This window comes from Pongo abelii, chromosome 22 (assembly GCF_028885655.2).
Source record: "Pongo abelii isolate AG06213 chromosome 22, NHGRI_mPonAbe1-v2.0_pri, whole genome shotgun sequence".
NCBI classification, from domain to species: domain Eukaryota; kingdom Metazoa; phylum Chordata; class Mammalia; order Primates; family Hominidae; genus Pongo; species Pongo abelii.
Window position 1 is genome coordinate 40908161 of NC_072007.2, and position 26859 is coordinate 40935019.

Genomic DNA, 26859 nt, shown 5'->3' on the forward strand with positions numbered 1-26859 from the left:
GTGGCTAGAACTTCCAAAAGGGATAACAGATTAGTAGAATGACCAAGAGAGTCAAAAATATAATATTGATGGAAGACCATCAATTAGATGTTGCCACAAAGATGTCATACTTAATATTTGGGGTGAACAGTATCTGAAGACTATCAGGTTGAAGAATAAATGAGATGAAAAGAGATTCAAACAGCCAGTGTGTTCTACTTTTCCAAAAGAATTGAATAACAAGGGAAAGAGATGTTACATTCCATAGAGCAAGAAGTTGAGTCACATATTTTTGTTTTAATTTTTAAACAAAATAAAATTTTTGTTTAAAATTTAGGCTTAAAATTACAGGGGGAAAAGTGAAAAAAAAACTGTGAAGTTATAAAGGAATAAAAGTTTCTATGATGCAAAAGAGGTTGGGATCCAAAGCCTGGATAGAAGATAAAATAATTCTTATACTGGGACAGAAAGAAAGTAGGCGAGAAGCGGGGGAACATCTAAATTCATAAGCCCAGTGCCTGGAAGCTAAATTAATTCCCTGTTACTAAGTTCTCCTCCCTTCCATACTCTGAGAATGAACTCTGTGGTATGTCTGGTAGAGTTAGGTAGATCTAAGTCTCAAGGGGATGGTAAAGGTTTGAATTTACCATGAATTTACCATTCATACTAAACGTTTGAATTTACCATTCACAACCATGAATAGATTTCATGATTTTCTTGCTTATAAGGGCTCTTTTTTGGTTCCATATGAAATTTATACTTTTTTTATAATTCTGGGAAGAAAGTCAACGGTAGCGTAGAATCTATCAATTACCTTGGGCATTATGCCATTATCACGATATTGATTCTTCCTATACATGAGCATGGGATGTTTTTCCATTTCTTTGTGTCCTCTCTGATTTCCTTGAGCAGTGGTTTGTAGTTCTCCTTGAAGAGGTCCTTCACATCCCTTGAAAGTTGTATTCCTAGGTATTTTATTCTCTTTGCAGCAATTGTGAATGGGAGTTCATTCATGATTTGGCTCTCTACTTGTCTGTTGTTGGTGTATAGGAATGCTTGTGATTTTTACACATTGATTTTGCATCCTGAGATTTTGCTGAAGTTGCTTATCAGCTTAAGGAGATTTGGGGCTGAGACGATGGGGTTTTCTAAATACACAATCATGTCATCTGCAGACAGAGATAATTTGACTTCCTCTCTTCCTATTTGAATACCTTTTCTTTCTTTCTCTTGCCTGATTGCCCTGGGCAGAGCTTCCAACACTATGTTGAATAGGAGTGGTGAGAGAGGGCATCCTTGTCTTTTGCTGGTTTTCAAAGGGAATGCTTCCAGCTTTTGCCCATTCAGTATGATATTGGCCATAGTTTGTCATAAATAGCTCTAATTATTTTGAGATATGTTCCATCAATACCTAGTTTATCGAGAGTTTTTAACATGAAGGGGTGTTGAATTTTATAGAAGGCCTTTTTTTCTTCTATTCAGATAATCATGTGGTTTTTGTCATTGGTTCTGTTTGTGTGCTAGATTATGTTTATTGATATGCGTATGTTGAACGAGCCTTGCATCCCAGGTATGAATCCGACTTGATCGTGATGGATAAGCTTTTTGATGTGCTGCTGGATTCTGTTTGCCAATGTTTTATTGAGGATTTTCACATCAATCTTCATGAGGGGTATTGGCCTGAAGTTTTCTTTTTTTGTTTTGTCTCTGTTGGTATCAGGATGATGCTGGCCTCATAAAATTAGTTAGGGAGGAGTCCCTCTTTTTCTATTTTTTGGAATAGTTTCAGAAAGAATGGTACCAGCTCCTCTTTGTACCTCTGGTAGAATTCGGCTGTGAATCCATCTGGTCCTGGGCTTTTTTTGGTTGGTAGGCTATTAATTACTGCCTCAATTTCAAAACTTGTTATTGGCCTATTCAGGGATTTGACATCTTCCTGGTTTAGTCTTGGGAAGGTTATATGTCCAGGAATTTATGCATTTCTTCTAGATTTTCTAGTTTATTTGTGTAGATGTGTTTATAGTATTATCTGATGGTATTTTTTAGTTCTGTAAGATCAGTGGTGATATCCCCTTTATCATTTTTTATTGTGTCTATTTGATTCTTCTTTGTTTTCTTCTTTATTATTCTAGCTAGAAGTCTATTTATTTTGTTAATCTTTTCACAAAACCAGGTCCTGGACTCATTGATTTTTTTCAAAGGGTTTTTCATGTCTCTATCTCCTTCAGTTCTGCTCTGATCTTAGTTATTTCTTGCCTTCTGCTAGCTTTTGAATTTGTTTGCTCTTGCTTCTCTAGTTCTTTTAATTGTAATGTTCGGGTGTCTATTTGAGATCTTTCCAGTTTTCTAATGTGGGCATTTAGTGCTTTAAATTTCTCTCTTAATACACAATAATCATTAGATCACAGGGTTAAAGACTTATATTTTATCATGTTCTCTCTGTAGTTAGCTGCAATTGAAACACAGAATCCAGGAAAAATATGGAAAAAAACATCAGCTGGGGCTAGTCAGGATTTAAGCAATATAGTGATAAGTGGTCATAAATTACCATGGACCTAAATCAAACAGACTTGGATTGAAATCCTCGCTCTGTAGTTTTGTTCCTCATACTTTTTGTTAATAAATTACACTGTTGTATCAGTGTTACATCAGAGACTTTGTGAAGTTTACATAAAATAATTTTTGCAAAGTGCTTGACACCTCACACCTGCTTGCTCCTTACCTGAATAAGTTCCCAGATGTATGAATGAGAAAGACAAAATGATTAGAATCTAAAATTTCTTACAAAGCTATTGCATGCAGTTGGCTCTTTTGTACTATTTTGGTATAACAAAAAATTATTTTCAAAAAGGATGGCATGAAAACTGACACATCACCCATGTGAGGTTGAAGATGCTCAATAATGGCATTACCTGGTGATGCATCCAGAAACAACCTGAATGACGTCAGGTATTCTATATTTGGGTTGTGGATTGAAAGGAGAATACTAACCACAATCAGGGCTGTCCTAATTCAGAGAGTGCATATTTATATAAATAAGATGTGGACAATCTGAAGCAATAAAACTTCATCAACCACTGCAGTTCCTTTATGTGGCATGAAAACAGATCCCTGTGGGAATTACAGGGTCCCATAAAATATAAAAGACTATAAAGTTTTTGATGTGTGTTAATGAAACGAAACGTCTGGTTTGCTTAGCTAGATAAGTTTATTAGGAAACTGATTCAGATTCACTCACTCACAGATGTAACAAAAGATAAATGACAACTAGGGGGTTATAAAAACCAACTTTACTTATTTGAGAGTAAGTTTTTCAGGCAGTCTGATTTCAAAGTATCTCAGGGTGGAAGACTATGGTTGTGGACTCTGCTCCTTAACTGCTAAGGTGAGGACAAGGGAAAGGGAGGCTGTAAGAAATATTACAGCGTCAACTACATTGCAGAAGTTTTACATCAGAGTACATCATGATCTGGAAATATAAGAAGCTACATAACCAATAAGGTAGAAAATGATTGCTTACCTTGTCAAGAAATATGGATGCCACTGTAACTATAGTTGGAGGCATAACCACAACCAGATCACCAAAGATTCCATGGTCATGTAATACCCAGGTGTCACAAAATCCATAGACATTCCTATAGACAGAGCAATATGCACATCTCCCATAGACATTTCCTTGTGTGGCAGACAGACTTTTGAAATGACTCCCAAATGATCCCCACTTCCTGTTATACATACTCTTGCATAGTCCCCTTCCCTTAAGTGTAGGATGAGCCTAGGTTCTTGCTTCTAATGGATAGAATACACAAAATGAGATGGGATGTCACTTTGAAGATTAGGTTTTCAAAGACTGACTTTCATCTTGCTGGCACTCTCTTTGACTCTTTTCATGAGTTCTTTGATGGAGATGCCCACATGGCAAACAACTGTGGTTAGTTAGGAACCTAGGGTTCCAGTCCAACATCCTTGGAAGAGCCTAATTCTTCCCACAGCTATGTGAGTGAGTTTGGAAGAGGATTCTTCCCCTGTACAGCCTTCATTTGGGACTGTAGCCCAAGCCAACCGCTAGCGAAAGCCTTTCAAGAAACTCTGAAACAGAGAACCTAGCTGAACCATGCCAGTATTCCTAACACCCAGACACAATGAGATAACTCTAGGTGGTTTTAAGGCACTCCATTTTGAGGTGACTTGTTACACAGAAATAGGTAACTAATACACTTTGGTAATTACAACCTATGATGTCAGGATTAAAAAATTTAGTTGGACACCAAAGAAAAAGTTATTTGAGTTTAAATCCCATCTTCTTCAGAGATCATATATTTAATTTCAAAAGTGATTTTCATGCATGAACATTGCTTCACTCTGGATAGGTTGGAGTACTTTGTAAACTTTCACTGCCCTAGAATAAGACTGAACAGCCCAGTTTCTGGAAAAAGGCACAGCTCAAACCCAGACCCACAACTTGTTAGATTCTTAACTTCTTTCTTCTTAAGTTGCTTCATCTGCACTATGTGGATAATGATAGCCCCTATTACAAGGTGCCCAAAACTCTGTCTTATACCTATGAAGAGTTCAATAAGTGATTGCTAGTCTTGTTTTAAAACATCTAATTACCCTTAGTCACAAATGTCTTGTCATTGCTAGAGAGTTTTCCAATCTATTTTCAGCTAGTTTGTGAAGGCTTTTTTTGATGAGCTTACTATAAAATGAGAGATGAGCACATCATTGCAGTCACTAGATTAATCTCCTGTGTTTAATATTCATGACCTTCAATAGAACTCTCTGCAAGTTCAGCAACAGCAAACAGTTATTGAAGTCCTGCTCTGTGCAGAGAATCATTCCACATGCTCAGATAAAATAGTAGAACAGCCTGCCTTTTCAGAAGTATAAGCAAAATAACTCAGATTTGTAAATGAAAGAAATTTCATTAATCTAGTATACTGACTTTAAAAACTGGATATTCCTTAGAAATACCTGGGGCATTTAAAATATGTACACACCAGTGCCAGGGCCCTATTCACAGAGAATCTCATTCAATTTAAGATGGAACCTAAAATTAAATGGTTTTTAAAAGCTCTCTGGGGGATTATAATGCACAGGCAGAGTTGAAAATGATTGGTTTAGCACAAACCCTCCACTTAAAATATTAAGACTTATAGAAGCTTATTTCAGGTGACATGGTTAAGTTAGTGCTGTAACTAACACTAAATGTTGTGCCTTCTGATACTGGATAAATGGTTGTTTAATTACCAAATAACATCTGCATTTCACTGTATTTATTTATGTATTTAATCATTCGTAAAACAAATATTTACTGAGAATTTCTTCAATGCTGGAAATGGGCATACAATGCTAAGCAACACAGAGTCACCCAGTGATTTTTTTCAAGATTAAAATTTTCTAGAGGAGATTGGCAGTAAAAACTAAATTAAGAAAACAAACAATATCTATAAGTATATGACTGCAACCCTGAGACTTCACTAAAGGCGGAGTATCAGATTCATTAGAACAGTAGGAGATCTGAATTAAATTAGGAAGAAAAAGAATCCTTTGGGGGAGTGATTTTTAATCTAGAGATTATATGTAACTGGATTTTAGGATAGGCTGCTAAAAATTATACCTTAGAGGTAACTCTTTTCCCCCCATTCCCCCACAAAAAAGATCAATCTCAGTAAGGCTAGCAAAAATTTTCTTAAAAGATTATCTAAATGATAATGATAATAACACAAATTGTCTCTTAAATACTTGATTAAGTGCTTTGTGTGCATTATTTTATTTGATCATCACAGTAATCCTGTTACTATAGATCTCTTCTTAAGAGCAGCTCTTTCTAAAAACCTCAAACTAAATGTGAATAGTGAAAAAGTCCACCTTTTCTTCTTGGCATACTGTCCTCGCCAACACATATATTTCAGTCATTAGAATGAGATGATGATTCACTAAATCCTCAACTTAAATAAGCATCTTGAAAGGCATCCTATTCTAACAACCTCATTTTGCAGATGACATTTGCAAGGAGCTAGGCAGCCCTGCACAGCCAGTGAGTTCAGAAACTTGCATGATTTCAATCTCTCCCTTGATTGATCTTACAATCTAAGCATAGCATCTGTGAAGCATATAAAATAGATGGCAGAGAATAGCAGGCAAATTATGAGTGACATTATTATATAAATTCAAAATGATGAGTGAATACCAAGTGGTAAAGATGACAGCAAATCATACTTCTGGAAACTATAAAGGCAGAAGCAGGGACTCAGTTTAATAGCTAACCAATGCCCTCTTGAGAACCAACACACTTGGACTGCAAAAAGGCAAGAAGGAGTCCATTAACAATTAGATTGAATGTTGATAAACTGGAACTGATTATTTAGGTAGTGATATGGACAGGAGGCAGGGAAATACTGGGTAGAAGAGGGCAGTTCCCCAGCAACGGCCCCACCCTCAAGCCTGGAAACCCATGGCACTGAATGGGAACAGGCACTCCTGTTTTTGTGCCCAAATGTTGCCTTTTCTAAGACCACTCTGGCCTGCCACACCCTTATCCTGTCCCCATATAAACCCCAAGCTCCACTGGCAGAGCAGCAGAACAGTGTGGCAGAGAAGGAGAGAAGAGAAGGAGTATCTCAATATCAAGATGAGTTCAGCTAAGGATGATCAGAAAGGAGATCAGTAGTAAGATGGATGAACACCAGGGAAAGATCATCTTCCCACTTCATCCCCTTTCCAGCTCCCCATCCATCCCACAGAGAACCACCTCCATCATTCAATAAAATCCCCACATTTGCCATCCTTCAAGTCCATGTGACCTGATTCTTCCTGGATGCCAGACTAGACCCAGGCACCAAAAGGGCAGGGTGTAAAAGGCTGTCACCCTGACTTTCCACAAAGCTGGTTAACACTTAGCCATCCATGGACGGCAAAGATAAAAGCACATTTTAACACACATAGACCCTGCCATGGGGCCAGAGCCCAAAACTGCTCGCCCCGGCTCACCTGCATGCTTCCCCTCCCACAAGAAGTTTGAGTTCATGGAGGCTGAGTAAATGAGTCACACCCCTGTCGCAAGTCCCACAGAGGTGTCAGGGAACTCTCCTGCCTCATTAGGGCTATTCAAAATCAATGTTTTTTTCTTATCAGTTTTATCCGGTTCACACATATACGGCTTATTTTATTTAAGTATAAAACTTTCTTTCCAAATCACAGCGGCTATGTCTAAGACAATCTACGTTTGGTAGGTGAAAAAAATGCCCCGAATTGGGAACAAGGCTAGAGAGAAGCAAAAGGTGCCAATATTAACTTACATAAAGATAACCTAGAGTCATAAAATATTACCTAAGAAAAATGTTTTTGCAAGTGTTTGGGGGCACCTATTCCAATAACTGTATGTGTTAGTGTTTTCTCACATGTATTCAAAGCTTTGCATAGCAAAACAATGTCTATAGGTTTTAGTTAACAGATTATATTGCGGTGTGTAAATACAAAACTATGGAAATATATGTAGAGGGTGAGGAAAGACTTCCCAAAAGAAGTGGGGTTTAAATTTTGTTGGCAAAAGAATACAGGTACTTTGGGGTGATGAGAAATCAAAGAAAGAAAAGAATGTAGAGGCTGAAAAAAAAAGTTCAGACGATTGCGGATAGACTAGTTTGGCTGTTGTGCAGTGCTAGAGAGATGTAAACGCAAGAAGATGTATCATGGCAAGAATAAAAAGCTAAGATGGCATTGGAGACCTCCTAAGAATTTTATTAGGTGGATCACACGATGATTATTTTACTTGTAAATAACATTAATTTGACAGTGTTCATGGGAGAAATTAAAGAGAGGAAAGATTGAACCTAAAGAGACCCATTGGGAGACTCTTGTAGTTACATTATAATAAATCACAGAGACATAGAGGAAACTGCTGGAATATTAAATTCAGGTGTCCGTCATCCTCTATTTATCTGAGACTCTCTAAGTATGAAAGTTCCAGAAGATGTCCAGTGTTTTTGTATGTTCATATTCACCTGGAAGAGAGAATTTGGTAATGAACAGAAAGTTATATTTGACATGGGTAAAGTATCTGGTGCGAAACATATTTTTTGTAACAGCAAATACAACTGTAGGGGACGACCAAGGTTGTCAGATAAGTATCGACTGACAAAAAAGTACAATGATTAAAAAACACATTTGCTATATATTCCTCTTTTTGGAGCTCAGTATAAAATACTGGTTTGTTTGGCAGTTTTTACCCACCTTAATTTATAATACTGTCCCGCGACTTCCCTCCAAATTATGAGATCCATGAAATGGAGCCATCAGTCTGGCATCCTGGGATATTTGTTCAAGAACCACAGGACACTAGGGGGCTCAACTATAAAGCATGTAGTTCAGAGCAAGTCAGCTCATTTTATGCAAGGCACAAAGATTTCCTGTAGAAGGCTTCAACATCCCCAAGCCACTTTGTCCTGTAACAGACTCAAGCTATACTTTGGATAGTTTAACCAATTAAAAAGTAAAGGAGATGTCCAGAGGCCAGTGTTCTGCAGTCATCTCTCAAGTATGATATGACAAGGTCTTTAAAGAATGTGTTGTAATTCTTCCCTCTTTGGTCTTCAATGCAAAGTGTCTCATTTTAAAACCCTGAGGCTCTATACTCAAAACTATATGAGATCAAAAAGTTTGAAATTCCCTGATATTCTCTGTTTACGAATGATAAAACTTTGATTACCCACATTTTATCTTTATAAAGCACCTGAATGGTAGATCATTATGTTATTAACACCAAGAGCATGGTTTTACCTGTTAGGGATTGAAACAGATTCAAAAGCTTCCCTTTGTTCATGTTCTCAATTTGTTCCAAGAGCTTTATTTTATACAGGGAAATAAATATCATATTATTTTTTCGAGAATTAGGAATACAGGGACAAAGTAATGTTTATCAGAAAATAAGAAACATGCTGGGATAAGAAATGGGAAGTTAAATGAGCCACCAACTCTTGGTTCCCCTGTACCATTTTCTTGATATATCTATTCAAGGCCACTTGGGAAAATTTTCCTACTGAAACAATCTATAGTAGTGCATTCTGTACCCAAAATGTTGCTCTACTTAAAGTAAGAAGGAGAAGGATAAGCAGTTTTTCAACCAACCTTACCTAAAAACAGGTCAGGTCCAAGTAGAGACTTGCAAGTATAAAAAGATGTAAAAATTCAATTTTCTATTAAATAACAAAAATGAAATATCCCTAAAAAAAATCCTTGAAATGCTAAACCAAAATTTAGATTTGTCCAAGATTATCACTGAAACTCAAGTCCAGAATTCATGGATTCTGTCACACACTTTGAGAATATAAATCAGTCAAGAAGGGAGAAGAGAAGGGCAATAGTAGAGACATTTCCTGGAGATTTCTATTGACATGCTGTGAGTTCTCACTTCTAAATCCCAGGGAAGGATTTATTCCTTCTTTATTTCAAACTTGGTGAGGGGTCCCTCCACTGCATAACTGGGAAAGTTTAAGTACTCTGCTGCAGGTGAGGAGATAGAGAGCTGGTCCTGATCGGTAGTTGAGAAAAGCAAAGGCAACCAGGGGCAAGTGGGAGGTGGATGCACTTCTAGAATTTGGTAAGAAAAGTATGTGTGTTCTACATAAAAAAGATAAAGTTCACATGAGAGGAAAAGCCTTTCTAGGGTCATCTGTTTGGGAAGTGGGAAGACACAGAAGGACCCCATCCACAAGAAGGTAGAGATCAATTTCAGATTCCTCCCTATGGAAGGAAACATGAGTCATCACCATGAAAGAAATACTTTTGCCTGAGTCAAGAAATGTCAGGAGAATATCCCCCAATAATGGCCATCTCCAATGAACCCATGAATTTTCTGGTAGGAAACGGGAAGGCCACAAAATAAGCAGTGGTTTGAAGATGGTAAAATTCAGGCATGCCCTTTCCAAAGCTTTTACCACTTTTGATCAATAACTTGTACTTAACATTTAGCCGCTGATTTTTAAGACACTTTGCAATACTCTATTATCTTTTCCAGATGACAAATTTTATCTGACAGTTTTCATCTAGAGACAGAGGAAATTTACATACACTAAATACATGTTAAAGAAACAGCAAGAGAAAAAAAATGAAGTTACATTTTTATATTGCCATGAGTTTTGTTTCTCAGTATCTTGGTTGAGCATGTAGATTTCTATCTACATAGACCCAAGTTCTAGAACAAAGTAGAACATTTGAGCTAAATATTTCAAAAAAGTAAAAGGAAACATGCTCCAGTGTGATTGGTAGCTGCCCATGTAGTACTTACAAAACTTTTACTTACAAAATGTCATTTTTTTTTAATCTGGAAAGTTTTCTTTATTTGAGAGAACGCATAGTTTCCAGGGATGTTCATGGAGTCCTAAGGAAGGAAAGAGAAAGTCACTGCAGAAGATTGCAAGATGTTTCCAATTCAGCTCTCATCCTTGAATTCATGTCCCTTCTGATGTAATTTTTTAGTATCCTCCAACTCTAAGGACTCAACCATCTGATTTTCTTTGGTCAGTAAAATGAGATGAGGAATAGTATGCAAGTTCTGACCCAAAGAACCATATGGGAAAAGCTCCTTGATATTAGCCTTAGCAATAATTTTTTTTTTTGGATATCACAACAAAAGCTCAGATGACAAAAGCTAAAATTAACAAATGGTAATACATCTAACTAAAAGATTTCTGTGTAGCAAAAAAAAAAAAAAAAAGAAAAGGCAACCTACTGATTGGGAGAAAATATTTGCACACAATATACCTGATTAGGGGTTAATATTCAAAAGATAAGAAATTCACATAACCCAATAGCCAAAAATACAACCCAACTTTTAAAATGGCAAAGAACTTGAATAGACATTTCTTCAAATAAGACAGAAAAGTTGCCAATAGATATATGAAAAGGCACTCAACATCACTAGTTATTTGGGAAATGCAAACCAAAACCAGAAAATATCACCCCACACTTGTTAGACTGGCTATTATCAAAAAGACCAGAGATAAGTGTTGGAAAGGGTAGATGTAAAGAAAAGGGAAAACTTGTACACTATTGGTAAGAATGTAAATTGGCTCAGCCATTATGGAATGCAATGTGGAGATTCCTCACAAAAGTAAAAATAGATCTACTATATGACCCAACAATCCCTATTCTGCTATGCAAAAGAAATGAAATTAGCACCTCGTAGAGATATCTGCACTCCCATGCTCATTGAAGCATTATTCACAACAGCCAAAACATGGAAACAACCTTAGTGTCAATTGGTGAATGAATGGATAAAGAAACTGGGAGATAAATAGATATATACATATAGATGTATACATAGATACATATATAAAATTAAATCATATATAATGAAATATAGTAAGCATTATTCAGCCTTATAAAAGATGGCAGTCCTGCCATTTATGACAACATGGATGAGCCTGGACATTATGCTAAGCAAAAGAACTCAGATACAAAAAGAAAAATATTACATGATCTCACTTATGTGTGAAATCTAAATATATAAATAATTTCTATATATTTGTATATCACATAAAAATTATATATATCTTTGATATATAATTTATATATTTATATATTATATATAAAAATTATATATATCTTTGATATATAATTTATATATGTTTACATATCATATGTAAAAATTATATACATTTGATATATATTTATATAAAAATCTTGTTTTATACCTTAAATATATATCTTTTAAAAACAAAGACATCTAGGAACCTTAGTGCATACATAAGTCTGTTTTTCACCTTTCAACAGCAGAGTGACTATCACATTAAATATATGATGCCCAAAAAGCATCTCTAAAATAAAATAAATTTTGGTTATCTTTCTCAACTCCTAGTAGTCTCTTGTTAATGTATCTATAGATACTTACAGTGAAAAGAAGAAATTATACAAATAGACATGAAAAGAAAAGCAATAGCCCATAGATTAATAAGGAAAAAAAACAGAAGGTTAAAAAAGCAAGATAGAAGGAACATTAAAATGCTCAGTTTTAAATGAGATATGTCATGAATTTCCCAACTTTAAAAAATTGGGCTGTGCAAAGAAAAATTTGTGTGTGTACGTGGTGTGTGTATGTACAGAGAAGGAGAAGGAGAGACATATAGTACAATAATATGTTTATAAATTTATAGATATGTATATATACTAAAAAAGTAAAATAAGCTATTGTATTCATACATTATTAAATGTTAATTATGTGTTTATCAATCAACTAGTGAGTATTCTTAGTCCATTTGAACTGCTGTAACAAAATGTCATGAACAGTAGCTTAAAAAATAAAAATTCATTTCTCACGGTTCTAGAGGCTAAGAAGTCCAACTTCAAAGGTCTGGCAGATTCATTGTCTGGTGAAAGCCCACTTCCTTACAGATGGTGGTTTCTTACTACACCCTTTCATGGTGGAAGGCATAAGGGACTTCTCTGTTCTCTTTTATAAGGACACTAATCCCATTCATAAGGGCTGTACTTTCATGACCTAATCCTTTGCAAAGGCCCTACCTCCTAATACTATCACTTTGGGGTTAAGGATTTCAATATATGAATTTTGGGGGAACACATATATTTAGACCATAGGAAGTACCTACTACGTACTCAATGTTGGTACAGCAAGACATAGTCCTATACCACAAGAAGGTGGCAGTATATAATAAAATATAAATAAGTTCATAAAAATAAATATAACACACATATACTGAAAGGCAGGCAAGTGAACCAAATCAAATGCTGTGTTGGCTATGAATATTTAGCATGCTCCGGAAGTCAAGAAGGATTTCAGATACTGGAGCCACTGGTGAAGGTGAGGCTTAAACTGAGATGTTAAGGGTCAGTTGGTTAGATGAGAAAGGGCTATCTATTCCCTGCCCTGAAGGAACAGCCTGAGAGAAGCAGGGGAGGTTCAGCAGCATGAAGCATTGCAGAAAACCCATAGGTATGAATGTCTGGCAGGCATGAAGCATGGGTGAGCAGGAAGGGTAGAGGGAAGGGGGAGAATGATAGCAAGAAACCTGTGATTAAGGACTTTGTATGGCAAGTTAAAGATTGAGCATATTTCCATAAATAGGAAGGAGCCTTAACAGTGGATAAACGTGATTTTTTATGCTTTGAAAAGATCACCTCGTCACCATCTGGAAGATGGATGGAAGAGGAACCAGACAAGAGGCAAGATGGCTTAGCAGAAGGAAGAGGTGATTCTGTGGGCATAATCCAGGAAAAGCATAATAAGAACTTGTCCAGGACAAGAAAAAACTAAAATCAAATAAGTGGGGCTGTACCAAAGAAGGATAGAATCAAGGTGGTTTCAGCTCATTCAATATTTTTTAAAAATTATACACATATTTTTGTGAGTACATAACTAATGCATGCATACTTCATTTATCCACATAAACAAGAGAGGACATACAAAAAGTAAAAGTTCTGTGATAATGTGGAGGTAGTATGGGTTTATTGGTTTAATTGGCAGCATTTCTTTTTGCACTTAAAATATAATAAAGCTTATAGCTTGATTTGGTAATACCAAGTGCCTCAAAAAAAGCCTGTATATCTAAATAAGTCTATAACAGATTTAGTGTAATATTTAAATCCAAGAGTAATAGTATTACAAGGGTAAAGTGTGTTTCCCTGGAAGAATTAGTTGAAGGTGGATAGACATGTGGAAGAATTGAGCCTTGCAGGGAAATCATTGATTAGAAACAATAATCATGGCATATGTCAGATCACATTGTCGGAAATTTATTTTTGATTTTGCTTAGGCACTAGAAGTAGGAGTCTACAAGAGGAATAGAGGCATAAGCAGAAAACTTGAAAGGGCAAATGGAAATTTCCCTTTGTAGTAAGGAGACAGACATTTCTTACTAAAGAAAAGATAAAAGGCTGCTTTGAAGCATCCTGAGAAGACTTTATGCACAAAGCTCAGAGAGGTCTCCAAGCTACACACAAATGCTGGCTCTAATACTAAGAAAGATATGTTCAATGCTAGACAGAAATGTTGGAGGGCTATTCAAAGCGATGATCAGTAATGGTTGAAAATTAGTAGGAAAAGTTTTGATTGTGTATAGTAGTTTTTTATTTTTCATTCTTGCTCAAAATTGGATGCCATCTTTTTAAAATATAGCTACTACCCATTTTGTGATTATCATTAGATAGCACAGATAAAATTAACAGACAACTTTTAAATTTTTCAACTTTTATTTTAGATATGCGGATACATGTACAGGCTTATTACATGGGAATATTGCATGATTCTGAGGTTTGAGGTACAGATCCCCTCACGCAGGTAGTAAGCATAGTACCTGATAGATACTAATAGTTCAATCCATACACCCATTCTTCCTGCCCCTTCCCCACTCTAGTAATCCTCAGTGTGTATTGTTCCCACATTTCTGTCCACGTGTGCTCAATGTTTAGCTCTTATGGATATGATTTCATTCTTTTTTATGGCTGTGTAGTATTCTGTGGTGTGTGTGTGTGTGTGTGTGTGTGTGATATCACATTTTCTTTACCCAGTCTACCATTGATGGGCACCTGAAAATGATCAAGGACATCATTTGAGCATAAGCAGGAACATTTTTGCTAAAGTCTACTGGTAACTAGAAAGTGTCAGAAAACACTTTATGGATAGTAAGAACACAGAAGATTTATAAAGTTTTAAAACATCCCTAAGAAGTAAGCAAGGTGGCTGTTAGTATTAACACATAACGTGTAAAATAGACATTATTTATTTAATCCACAAATATTTGCTAGACAGGCCAGTATGCTCCAGGCATTTGAGATATGTCGGTGAATCAAACTTACAAAGACCCATGCCCTCATGGAGTTTATACTGTAGCAATTGCATTCATTTTCTATATCTGCTCTAATGAATTACTACTACCTTGATAGTTTAAAAGCACAAGTTTATTTTCTCACACTTCTGGAAGCCGGAAGTCTGAAATCAGTATAATTGGTCCCAAATCAAGGAAATCAAGGAGTCTCCAACACCTCATTCCCTCCAGAGGATCTAGGGGAGAATCTGTTCCTTGTGTCTTCCAGCTTCAATTATTCCCTGGCTTGTGCCCACATCACTCTAGTCTCTGCCTCTGTGGTCGCATTGCTCCCACTTATGTCCGTCAAATTTCCATCTGCTTCTCTCTTACAGGAACACTCATAGCTGCAATTAGAGCCTATGTAGATAATATAAGATAATCTCTCCTTCTTAAGATCCTTAATTTAATCACATCTGCAGAGATCATTTTTCCAAATAAGGTAACATTTCTTAGGTTCTGGGCATTAGGACCTGGTGTCTTCAGGGGCGTTATTCAGCCTGCCACAGCAATGGAAACACGCAATTCACTAAGTGATGAATAAATAATATAGTGGTCAGGCCAAGCATGGTGGCTCACGCCTCTAATCCCAGCACTGTGGGAGGCCAAGGCAGGCAGATCACTTGAGGTCAGGAGTTCAAGACCAGCCTGGCCAACACGGTGAAACCCCGTCTTTACTAAAAAATACAAAAATTAGCCGGGAGTGATGGCACACTCCTGTAGTCCCAGCTTCTGGAGAGGTTAAGGCAGGATAATCGCTTGAGTCTGGGCGGCGGAGGTTGTAGGGAGCCGAGATTGCGCCACTGCACTCCAGGCTGGGAGACAGAGAGAGACACCGTCTCAAAAAAAAAAAAAAAAAAAAAAAAAAGATAAAGAAAATTGATATACGCTTGAGCCCAGGAAACAGAGGTTGCAGTGAGCCCAGATCATGCCATTGCACTCCAGCCTGGGCAACAGAGCGAGACTCTGTCTCAAAAAAAAAGATATAGTAATTAGATGGTGATAACGGACTTGGGGGAAAATGTAGAAGATGGTAAAGGGACCAATGATTCCAGGAGTTGGAGGATAGAGAGAGGAATAAATTACCTTTTAAAGTACTTTCTTTGGATAAGCTTCGTTGAGCAAAAAGAAGGAGAAAAAGGAGCAAACCTCACTGATACCTGCAGGAAGAGCTTCCAAGCAGCAGACAGGAGCAGCTGGAGTCCAGCCTTTAAGGGGCAGCTGGCTTGCAGCATTCTCGCTACTAAAAGTTGTGAGACCAAATGAGCTTTTAGGACGACAGTGAAGCAGATAGAAATGGAGAAATCAAGAGGTCTAAGACTGGGACAGAGGCATCTTAACATTCAAATGTCAGAGAAAATACAGATACAAGAAAGGAGACCGAGAAAGCTTGGCCAAGGAAACAGGGAAAGGCAAGAAAGGATGGAGACTTGTAGGTCAAAGGAAGAAAGATGTTCAAAGAGAAATGAGTAATGAACTGGCAAAGGCTCGCAATAGGTCAAGTAAGTTGAGAACAGAGAACTGGTCTTCGTATTTAGCGGAAGGCATTATAGATAAAGTACACAGGATCGGATTTGGCAGGCAACTGGGGGCAAAAAGCTGACTGCAATGAGTTTGAGACTCTTCTGAGTCATGGATCAGCAATCATTCCACTAAACCGTTCTGCCTAAGCGTAAGATAATATCTCATTTGCTGTAGAGTTCATAATTTGCCTCTTTAGGTAGTTCTAAAGAAAAAAAGAGCTAAGTGGCTCTTTTCTACTTAAAGTGCATATGTTTCTCTCATGATTTTCCAGATGTTTGATTTATTTTCTGCAAGCTCGAGTATCATCAGACTAGATGCTTTGCTCTACAAACACAGCTGTGTGAATTTGAACACTGATGAGAGATTCACCCTTATGGAGACATTGTCAAGGGTCACCTCCTTATCCTGGCCTAGATGGCCAGTCCATAGTGAATAGAACAATGGAAGCAAAATTATATTGATCTCTGGTAGGGCAAAGTGTGATGAGGATAATTTGGAATAACTCCACAGAATTTTAAAAAGTACTCCAATTTCTTTCTTTCTTTCCTTCCTTCCTTCCTTCTTTCTTTCCTAATTTCTTTGTTTCTTCCTTTGTTTCTTTGACAGAGTCTCGCTGTGTCACCCAGGCTGGAATGCAATGGTGCGATCTCTGCTCACTGCAACCTCCACCTCCTAGGTTCAAGCGATTCTCCTGCCTCGGCCTCCAGAGTAGCAGGGACTACAAGCGGGCACCACCATTCCTGGCTAATGTATTTTTAGTAGAGACAGGGTTTCACCATGTTGGCCAGGCTAGTCTCAAACTCCTGACCTCAAGTGATCCATCTGCCTCAGCCTCCCATAGTGCTGGGATTACAGGCGTGAGTCACTGTGCCCAGCCATACTTTCTCATGTAGACACAAATGCAGGGAGACAGGGACAGAGGCAGAAAGGATAGCCCTGCACAGGCTTCGTATCATTCTCCCTCTGGCACAGCAATGGCTATTTTCCACTGTGGTAACTTCCTGGCTTAACACATAAGATGATAAACTTTATGGACTGTTTAATCCTGCTTTTTCCATAAAAGCTTTCAAGCAGCTTTAAAAGTATGATGATTCTGGAGGAAAATGCGTAAAATAATCTGGACCAGATAAGATGTCAAATGCAAAGACAGTACTAGGAGTAATATTTCACCATGGGGATGCAGGTCACAAGAAACTACATAACCGTTACAGGCATCTCTGAATTTTTCTTCAAATTTCCTGACATCTAGCATAGAGGTGTTGTATTAGCAAGCTCAAGTTCCCGTAACAGAATACACAGACTAGGTGGCTTAAACAACAGAAATTTATTTCCTTACATTTCTGGAGGCTGGAAGTCCAAGATCAAGGTGCCAGCATGCTAGGCTTCCGGTGAGGCCTCTCTCCCTAGCTTAGAGATGACTACTTTCTTGCTGTGTCTTCATGTGGCCTTTTCACTCTTAGTGTCTCGTTCTCTTCTTATAAGGCCACCAATACTTCTGGACTAGAGCCCCACTTGTGGATTATAACCCCATTTAACATTACTTACCTCTTTAAAGGCCCTATCTTCAAATACAGTCATATTAGGGATGAGGGTTTCAACATCTGAATTGGAGGTTTAGGGGAGGAAGATACAATTCAGTTATAACAAGAGGCATGAATTTCTGGGGTCTCCCTGTTGCTAAGTTACATAAACCAGGGGGGATAGTAGGACTGGTATCTCATTGTAAACCCTTAGGAGGCTAATCAAGGTTCTAATCTGAATGAATATTGACTGCACCTTTAAATAGAACTAGGATGTTTTCATTAAAAGAAAATTCTGGAACATCAAACAAATATTCACGGTCTCCAAATTCTTTTCTATTGATCCATCTTCACAGACAAATAAAGTTTTGTTGTTATTTTTAATTAAGTAGTATGTATGCTTACAAAGGAATATATGTAATTTATACATGAGTTCTGAAGCATAGTAATGAACACACCACTCACTGTATGAGTTGGAATTTTAACCATACCATTGAATTAGCCTGTGTGATCTGACCTCATCCAAATACCTCTATGTATGCCCACAAGAGATGTGTTATTTTGCAGTTTCAAATAATACTGCTCTAAAGGGTCTTCCACATGTCTTTAAGCACCGGAGTGTTTACCCAGGGGGAGAATTGAAGGTTTTCATAAAGTATGTTCAGATTTAGTTGCAGGAAACAATGCTAAATTGTGATCCAAAGCAGTAGTATCAATTTATATTCCCGCCTACATGACATAGACGTTTTCATTGCTTTACCTTCTCAACAACTCTTAGAATTATCTTTTTAGCTTTAAATATATATCATTGTGGTCTTGATGTTTCTGTTTATTCATAAGGTTGAGCATCTTTTTAAATGTTTATTTGTCTTGCATGTTTTCACCTATGTAAAATATCTGTTCCTGTCTTTTGCTCATTCTTACATGTTTTTATGTGTCATCTATACACATACATATGTATGTTATATACACGTGTGTTTATGTGGCACATTAGTATATTTTTCCTAGATATTTGATCTATGTCATTTATATATGACACCAGTAATTTCTCCCAATTTATAGGTATTTGTTTTTACTTTTTTTCACTGTCTTCCAGCATAATTGGTTGGAAAAAATTTCAATTTTAGTAAAGTAAAGTGTACCAATAATTTATTTTGTGTTCTAATGCCCTTTGTGATGGAAAAAATTCTTTCAATCTTCAGTTCATGGAGATATCCTCCTATATTTTCTTCTGACGGCTTTTGGTTTATGACTTTCACATTAACTCCAATTTGACTTGCATTTATTGTATTGCAGCATCTCTCAACCTTGGCACCATAATATTTTGGGCTGAATAATTCTTTGTTTATGGGGTTGTCCTGGACACTTTAGGATATCATGTAGCACCACTAGCCTCAACCCACTCAATGCCAGTAGCAACTCACGGCCACTGGTGACAACAACAAATGTGTCTAGGCATTAACAAATGTGTCTAGGCATTGACAAATGTCTCCTGGATGGAAACATTTGTCATCCAGAGAGAGAGAGAGGGGAAGTCTGGCTCTGTCACCCAAGCTGGAATGCAGTGGTGCGATATCAGCTCACTGCAGCCTCGACCTTCCCAGCTCCAGTGCTTCTCCCACTTCAACCTACCAAGTAACTGGGACTACAGGCACGTGCCAGCATGTCTGGCTAATTTTTTTTGTCTTTTTGTTTGTTTGTTTGTTTGTTGTTTGTTTTCAGACAGAGTCTCCCTCTGTCACCCAGGCTGGAGTGCAGTGGCACGATCTTGACTCACTGCAACCTCCACCTCTCAGGTTCAAGTGATTCTCCTTCCTCAGCCTCCCAAATTGCTGGGATTACAGTTGTGTGCCACCATGCCCAGCAGCATTAGATATTTTAAAGTCATTAATGCCATTCAATAAAATGTCCCGCAAAATGATGTATGCCTCATTTATTAGATTTATTCCAAATTGTCATATTTTTGCTGTTGTAAATAATATATTTTTTAATTTTTTTCTATGGTGATTGGCATATAGACATGCAATAGCTTATTGTAAATCAAACATATCTAGCCATCTTAATACTTATTACTTCTTATAACTTGTTTATAGGCTTATTTGTGCTATTTTTATAAATACAATCATATAAACTACACTTTATGAGTTTTGTCTCCCCTTGTCTAATATTTATGCTTCTTATTTCTTTTTTGTTGTTGTTTTGGTATTGTTCTGGTTACAGTGTACAAGCCATTACTAAATAGAAGTGATGATGAAGGCTCTAATTATAACAAAAGTTTCTAACTTTGCCCTGTGTTTTGATTAATTTTCTTAACTTGGCTAGATTATAGTAGTCAGTTTCTTGGTCAAACATCAGTCTAGATGTTGCTGTGAAGGTGTTATTAGATATAATTAACATTTAAATCAGTAGACTTTAAGTAAAGCAGATTACCCTCTATAGCCTGGGGTGGGTCTCATCCAATCAGCTGAAGGCCTTAAGAGAAAAGACTGAGGTCCCCCAAAGAGGAAGGAATTCTGCTCACAGGCTGCTTCAGACACAAGACTGCAACATCAATGCCTGCAAAAATTTCTAGCCTACTTTCCAGCTTTATACATCTCAGACTTGCCAGCCCACAGAGCTATGTGAGTCAATTCCTTAAAATTAAACTCTGTACATGTATCTCTGGCTCTATATCTATATATGCTATGAGTCTATGTGTTCCGTTTCTCTGGAGGAACCTTAACTAATACACCCCATGAAGAATGAAGTTTCATGTGGGTTTTTGGCAGTTACTCTTTTTCAAGTTAAGACAGTGTGATGGGTTAAATTGTGCCTGTCCACAATATGTTCATTGAAAACCTCAGGTGTAATTAAAGTAAGGATTTCATCATGAGATCATCCTGGATTCACATAGGATCTACATAACATGATGAGAGAGATAGGAAAGGAGACACAGAGACACAAGGAAGAAAGCCATGTAAAACCAGACTGAAGTGTTGCTGCCACAAGCCAAGAAATACTAGGGGCCATTAGAAGCTTAAAGAGGGAAGAAGAGATTCTCCCCTAAAGCTTTCAGAGTGAGTGTGGTCTTTCTGACACCTTGATTTCATTATTCTGGTCTTCAGAACTGTGAGAGAATAACTTTCTGTTGTTTTAAACCAACAAGTTTGCAGTAATTTGTTCCAGAAGTTCTAGAAAGCTAACACAGTTTCCTTCTCCACCTAAAATTCAGAAAATTGCTGAATTTTATAAAATGTTTCTGCATTTATCAGTATTGATAGGGAAAGGAGGCAGGGACATTCTGGGCAGAAGAGGGCAGGTTCCCAGAGAGTGCCCCACCCTTAAGCCTGGAACTGCAGCCCAAAGTGAGAACTTACATACCTGTTTTCCTGCTTGAACGTTGCATTTTCCAAAACCACCCATGGCCTGCCCCACCCGCTATCCTGTACCTATATAAACCCCAGGTTCAGCCAGCAGAGAGGAGAAGCAGCAGAATGTTAGAGACTGTGATTGGATGTCAGAGAGAAATGGCTTGACTTCAGAGGGATGGCTTGATGGTAGAGCTTTGCAGAGGAGTCCAACCAGGGGATGTGCAGACTTCAGGGGAAGATTACCTTCCCTCTCTGTCCCCTTTTCAGCTCCTCTTCCTGCTGAGAGCCACTTTCATCAGCAATAAAATCCCCTGCATTTACCATATTTAATTTGTTCATGTGACCTCATTCCTCCTGAACACCAGACAAGAACTTGGGTGTGGGTGCAAAAGACTATCACATTGATACTCCACTGAGCTGTTAACACTTAAGCCGTCTGTAGACAGCAGAGCTAAAAGGGCATTATAACACTCCTTCTGGAGCTTCGGGGTCATGAGCAGTTTTGCTCCCACTGACAGCCAAAAGCGCTCACCTCAAGTCCTGCACCCACTCACCTGCATTCCCTTTCCCACGAGGTGTGAAGCACAGTGGGTCTGAGTTAATGGAATTCATCCCTGCCAGCACCAAAGGGGCAGGCTGTTTCCAGCACCCCTGTACTCCAGTTCCGACCTGCAAAGCAGCCAGGGAAATATCCTGCTTCAGTATCATGATAAGCAGAAATTGCAGCAAGTATTGCTAAAGACCACTGGTTAAAAGCACAGAAGTGCTTAAAACAAACTGAGCTGTTTATTCAAAATGCACAAATGTATATGTTAAACTGACTGCCTTAGAAAATTCTAGAAAACACATTGGCCTTCAGAAAAAGGATGTCATCATATTTCATGTACCTTCTGGAAAACTAAACTGCATACTCATGAGACAATGAGAGTAAATAAAGCAAATAATGTCCTAATATTATTATAAGATTAATTTTGACCTATAAAACTAGCACCCTAGGAGAAACATGGGGACCCCCAAAGTCTCACCCCATACTTATGAAATGCTGCTACATTCCGTCATAGTGGTATTAGGGACAAAGTTATACGTGGAATTTCTTCCAGGTGTGTCATTCAAGAACACCAAAACTATTTATAAATACATTTGGAGAAAATTTTTCCCTTTAAATTTAGCATACCTGTTTCTCCTGAAAATACCCACAGGGACACAGTCTTTTATTTTGAATCAACTTCCAAAAGTGCTGCGTCTCTCTGCCATCCAGTTGTAGTGTCAGGTCTCCACAGGTAATTATATCTGCATCAAAATGCATGGAATAGATGTAGGAAATCAGAACATAACCAAACTTGGCTCATGGCTTGCACTTTAGGGTGAGTTATATGAAAAAGAGATCTTTACAGGATAAAGCAAATTTCTAGTTTATACTAGCAAGGGAGCTTGAGAGCAGTTTATTTGAAATTAAAAAAAAAAATGAAAAGAAAAGAAAAATGGCCAGCACAATTTTAATAAAATTTTGCCAACTTTTTGGCTAAAAAGAGAGACTTAAAGTCTTGAATATGGCAACATATATTTTTCTGGTCTCAATCAGAAATATTATAGTAAAAATCATAATGGAAGGTAACATATCATGCCCTAAATCAGGTATGTTTTTGTGCATAAAAGAAGCAGATAGTCTTTTTAAATTACATATAAAACTAAGTACATTTAATTATGATGAAATATTTTTCCATGATCCAATTTAAAGTAAAAACTGAAATGAGGTAAAGGGAAGAGTACTAGAAATGCAGTAGCATGATACGGCAAGCTGAAAAGATTTGGAAAGAAGCATTTGCTCTGTTTCTATTAACCCTGCTAGGTTCTCTTTTTATCAGCCAGCAGGGAGCTCTTCACATTTTGTGTATTCTTGAAGTATTCAGTAATAATAAGCATATAGTTGTCTTTTAGAAAAGGTCAGCTACAACCATAGCTTTTGTCAGATCCCATAGTAGTAACCAGCCATGGTCAGAACTACAGCCAATCTTACAGTCTCCTAAACCTTCACCTCTATAGCTACAGCTGGGGACATAATTCCAGCATTAAACGTGTTTATACAATAGGTTCCATGTATGGTAATAGGATTTGGAAGGTTTAGAATGGTCTCCTAAACCTTCACCTCCGCAGCTATCACCAGGAGCATAATTCCAGTATCTAAAGGTGTTTATACAATAGGTGCCATATGTGGTAATAGGATTTGGAGAATCACTGATAACTATTCTTAAGTCACATGTCACCACCTCTCCAAGAATCCATACCACTAATACTTATGAAAGCGTATCTCTTTTATTCACTCTCCTAAATCTCCACAATAATCTATACAAAAGCATTTATTGTCTTGGCCTCTTACATAACGGGATTCTTTTGTGATTTTTCAAGTGTTCCCTTTGAGTTTTCTGTGGAGTTAGGCATTTCCACAAATCAGTTTTGGGCATTTAATGAGCAGTGAATTCCACGTCCTCAGTGTCCTTGTTTTCACTGAAATGTATTCATGACAGTCACAAGCAACCTGAGTGTGCTGTGATTCTCTAATTATACACCTGATCTTTCAGTCAATGCGAACGATGAGGTTGTTCTCATAACTAAAAACCTCATTCACCTTTTTCTCTAGAGCCAACTCATGTCTTGAATTTATTTGGAAACAACTTTGTATTTTTGGTTTCTACTTTATTTTCTTTTCCTGGAAGACCTGTAATTTATTTATTTTTTTAATTACTGTAAAAACACTTAACATGAAATTAACTCTCTAAACAAATTTTTAAGTGCACAACACAGCATAGGTAAATATAGGCATTATGTTGTACAGCAGATCTCAGAGCTTATTCTTCTTGCATTACTGATACTTTATACCTATTGAGTAGCAATTTCCCAGTTCTCCCTTTCTTCAGCCCCTGGCAACCACCATTTTACTTTCTGCTTCTATAAGTTTGCCTATTTTAAATACCCCATGTAAGTAGAATCATACTCACTGGCTTATTTCACTTAGCATAATGTCTTCCACGTTCATCCGTATTGTTATATATGCCAGGATTTTCTTCCTTTTTAAGGCTGAAAAATATTCCATTGTATATATATACTACATTTTCTTTATTTATTGATCAGCCAATAAACATTTAGGTAGTTTTCATATCTTGGCTATTTTGAATAATGCTGCAACAAAGATAGGAGTGCAAATATCTCTTAAGTTCCTGATTTCAGTGATTTTAAATCGATGCCCAGAAGTGTGATGGCTGAATCATACGGTAGCTTTACATTTTAATTTTTTGAGGAATGTTCATACCATTATCCATACTGGCTGCACCATTTTACATTTCCAGCAACAGTGTACAGAGGTTCCAATTTCTCCATGTCCTCATCAATGGTTGTCTTTTTAATAATAGCCATCGTAATAGGTATGAGATGGTATCTCATTGTGGTTTTGATTTGCATTCCCCCGATAATTAGTGATGTTGAGCATCTTTTCATGTACCTGTTGGTCATTTATATCTCTTCTCTGGAGAAATGCCTATTAAGGTCTTTTGCCCATTTTTAATTGAGTTATTTGTTTGGGTTTTTAAAATTTAGTTATTAGGTTGTATATATTGTGATTATTAATCCCTTAACATATATATGATTTGAAAATATTGCCTCTGACTCCGTAAGTTACCTTTCTTTTTATTTTATTTTATTTTATTTTGTTATTATTATACTTTAAGTTTTAGGGTACATGTGCATAACGTGCAGATTAGTTACATATGTATACATGTGCCATGCTGGTGTGCTGCACCCATTAACTCGTCATTTAGCATTAGATATATCTCCTAATGCTATCCCTCTCCCCTCCCCCCACCCCACAACAGTCCCCAGAGTGTGATGTTCCCCTTCCTGTGTCCATGTGTTCTCATTGTTCAATTCCCATCTATGAGTGAGAACATGCGGTGTTTGGTTTTTTGTCCTTGCGATAGTTTACTGAGAATGATGATTTCCAATTTCATCCATGTCTCTACGAAAGACATGAACTCATCATTTTTTATGGTTGCATAGTTTTCCATGGTGTATATGTGCCACATTTTCTTAATCCAGTCTATCATTGTTGGACATTTGGGTTGGTTCCAAGTCTTTGCTATTGTGAATAGTGCCGCAATAAACATACATGTGCATGTGTCTTTATAGCAGCATGATTTATAGTCCTTTGGGTATATACCCAGTAATGGGATGGCTGGGTTAAATGGTATTTCTAGTTCTAGATCCCTGAGGAATCACTACACTGACTTCCACAATGGTTGAACTAGTTTACAGTCCCACCAACAGTGTAAAAGTGTTCCTATTCCTCCACATCCTCTCCAGCACCTGTTGTTTCCTGACTTTTTAATGATTGCCATTCTAACTGGTGTGAGATGGTATCTCATTGTGGTTTTGATTTGCATTTCTCTGATGGCCAGTGATGATGAGCATTTTTTCATGTGTCTTTTGGCTGTATAAAATGACATTTATGCAGCCGTAAGTTACCTTTCAATGTTGATGGTTATTTCCCTTGCTGTGAAGAAGCTCTTTAGTTTGATGTAGTACCACTTGCCTATTATGCTTTTCTTGCTTGTGCTTTTGGTGTCATACCCAAGGTATCATAGCCAAGACCAATGATGTTATGAAGCTTTTCTCCTATGTTTTCTTCTACATGTTTTACAGTTTCAGGTCTTAGGTTAGTCTTTAATCCATTTTGAGTTGATTTTCATATATAGCATAAATTAAGGGTCTGAAGTTATTCTTTTTCATGTAGCTATCCAATTCTTCCAAAATTGTTCCTTGAAGAGACTGCTTTCCCCATTGTGTATTCTTGCCACAATATGACAGCTCCCAAAAGACCAGGTATAGAAGGAATTTACCACAATACTATGATGGTCACATATGAAAAGCCCACAGCTAACATACTCAATTGTAAAAAAAATGGAAAGGTTTTCCTCTAAGGTCAAGAACAAGTCAAGGATGCTCATTCTGGCCATTTATATATAAAATGCTACTTGAAGTTCTAGACAGAATAATTAGACAAGAAAAAGAAATAAAAGTCATACACATCAGAAAGGAAGAAGTAAAATTATCACTACAAACGGCATGATCTTATGCACAGAAAACCCTAAAGACTTCACAGAAAAGCTGTTACAAGAAGATCAAAAAATTCAATAAAGTTTCAGGATACAAAATCAACATACAAAAGTCAGTTGTGTTTATATACACTGACAACAAACTATCAAAATGGAAATTAAGAAAATAATCCTATTTGTGATAGTATCAAAAAGAATAAAATAGGAATAAATTTAAGAAGATGAAAGACTTGTACATTGAAAGCTACAAAGCATGTATGAAAGAAATTAAAGAAGACAAAATAAATGGAAAGATTTCTGATGTTTATGAATTGGGTAACAATATTATTAAAATGTCCATATTACACAAAGTGGTCTACAGATTTAATGCAATACCTATAAAATCCCAGTGACAGTTTTCATAGAGATAAGAAAAACAATTTTGAAATTAATATAAAACCACAAAGGACCCAAAACAGCCAAAGCAATCTTTAGAAAAAAGAACAAAGCTAGAGGCATCACAATTTCTGATTTCAAAATATATTATAAAAATACAATAATTAAAACAGTATGAGATGGC

The 26859-nt window shown here is 37.0% G+C and overlaps 1 long non-coding RNA gene across 1 annotated transcript; it reads right to left on the minus strand.

Moving 5' to 3' along the window:
- Positions 1–7265: 7265 nt before the first annotated feature.
- Positions 7266–12393, minus strand: LOC129052387 (uncharacterized). Its single transcript, XR_008517392.2, has 3 exons — positions 12298–12393; positions 10283–10360; positions 7266–7985 (listed from the first exon to the last, which is right to left on the minus strand). It is a non-coding gene; the product is annotated as an uncharacterized LOC129052387 (long non-coding RNA).
- Positions 12394–26859: the final 14466 nt, after the last annotated feature.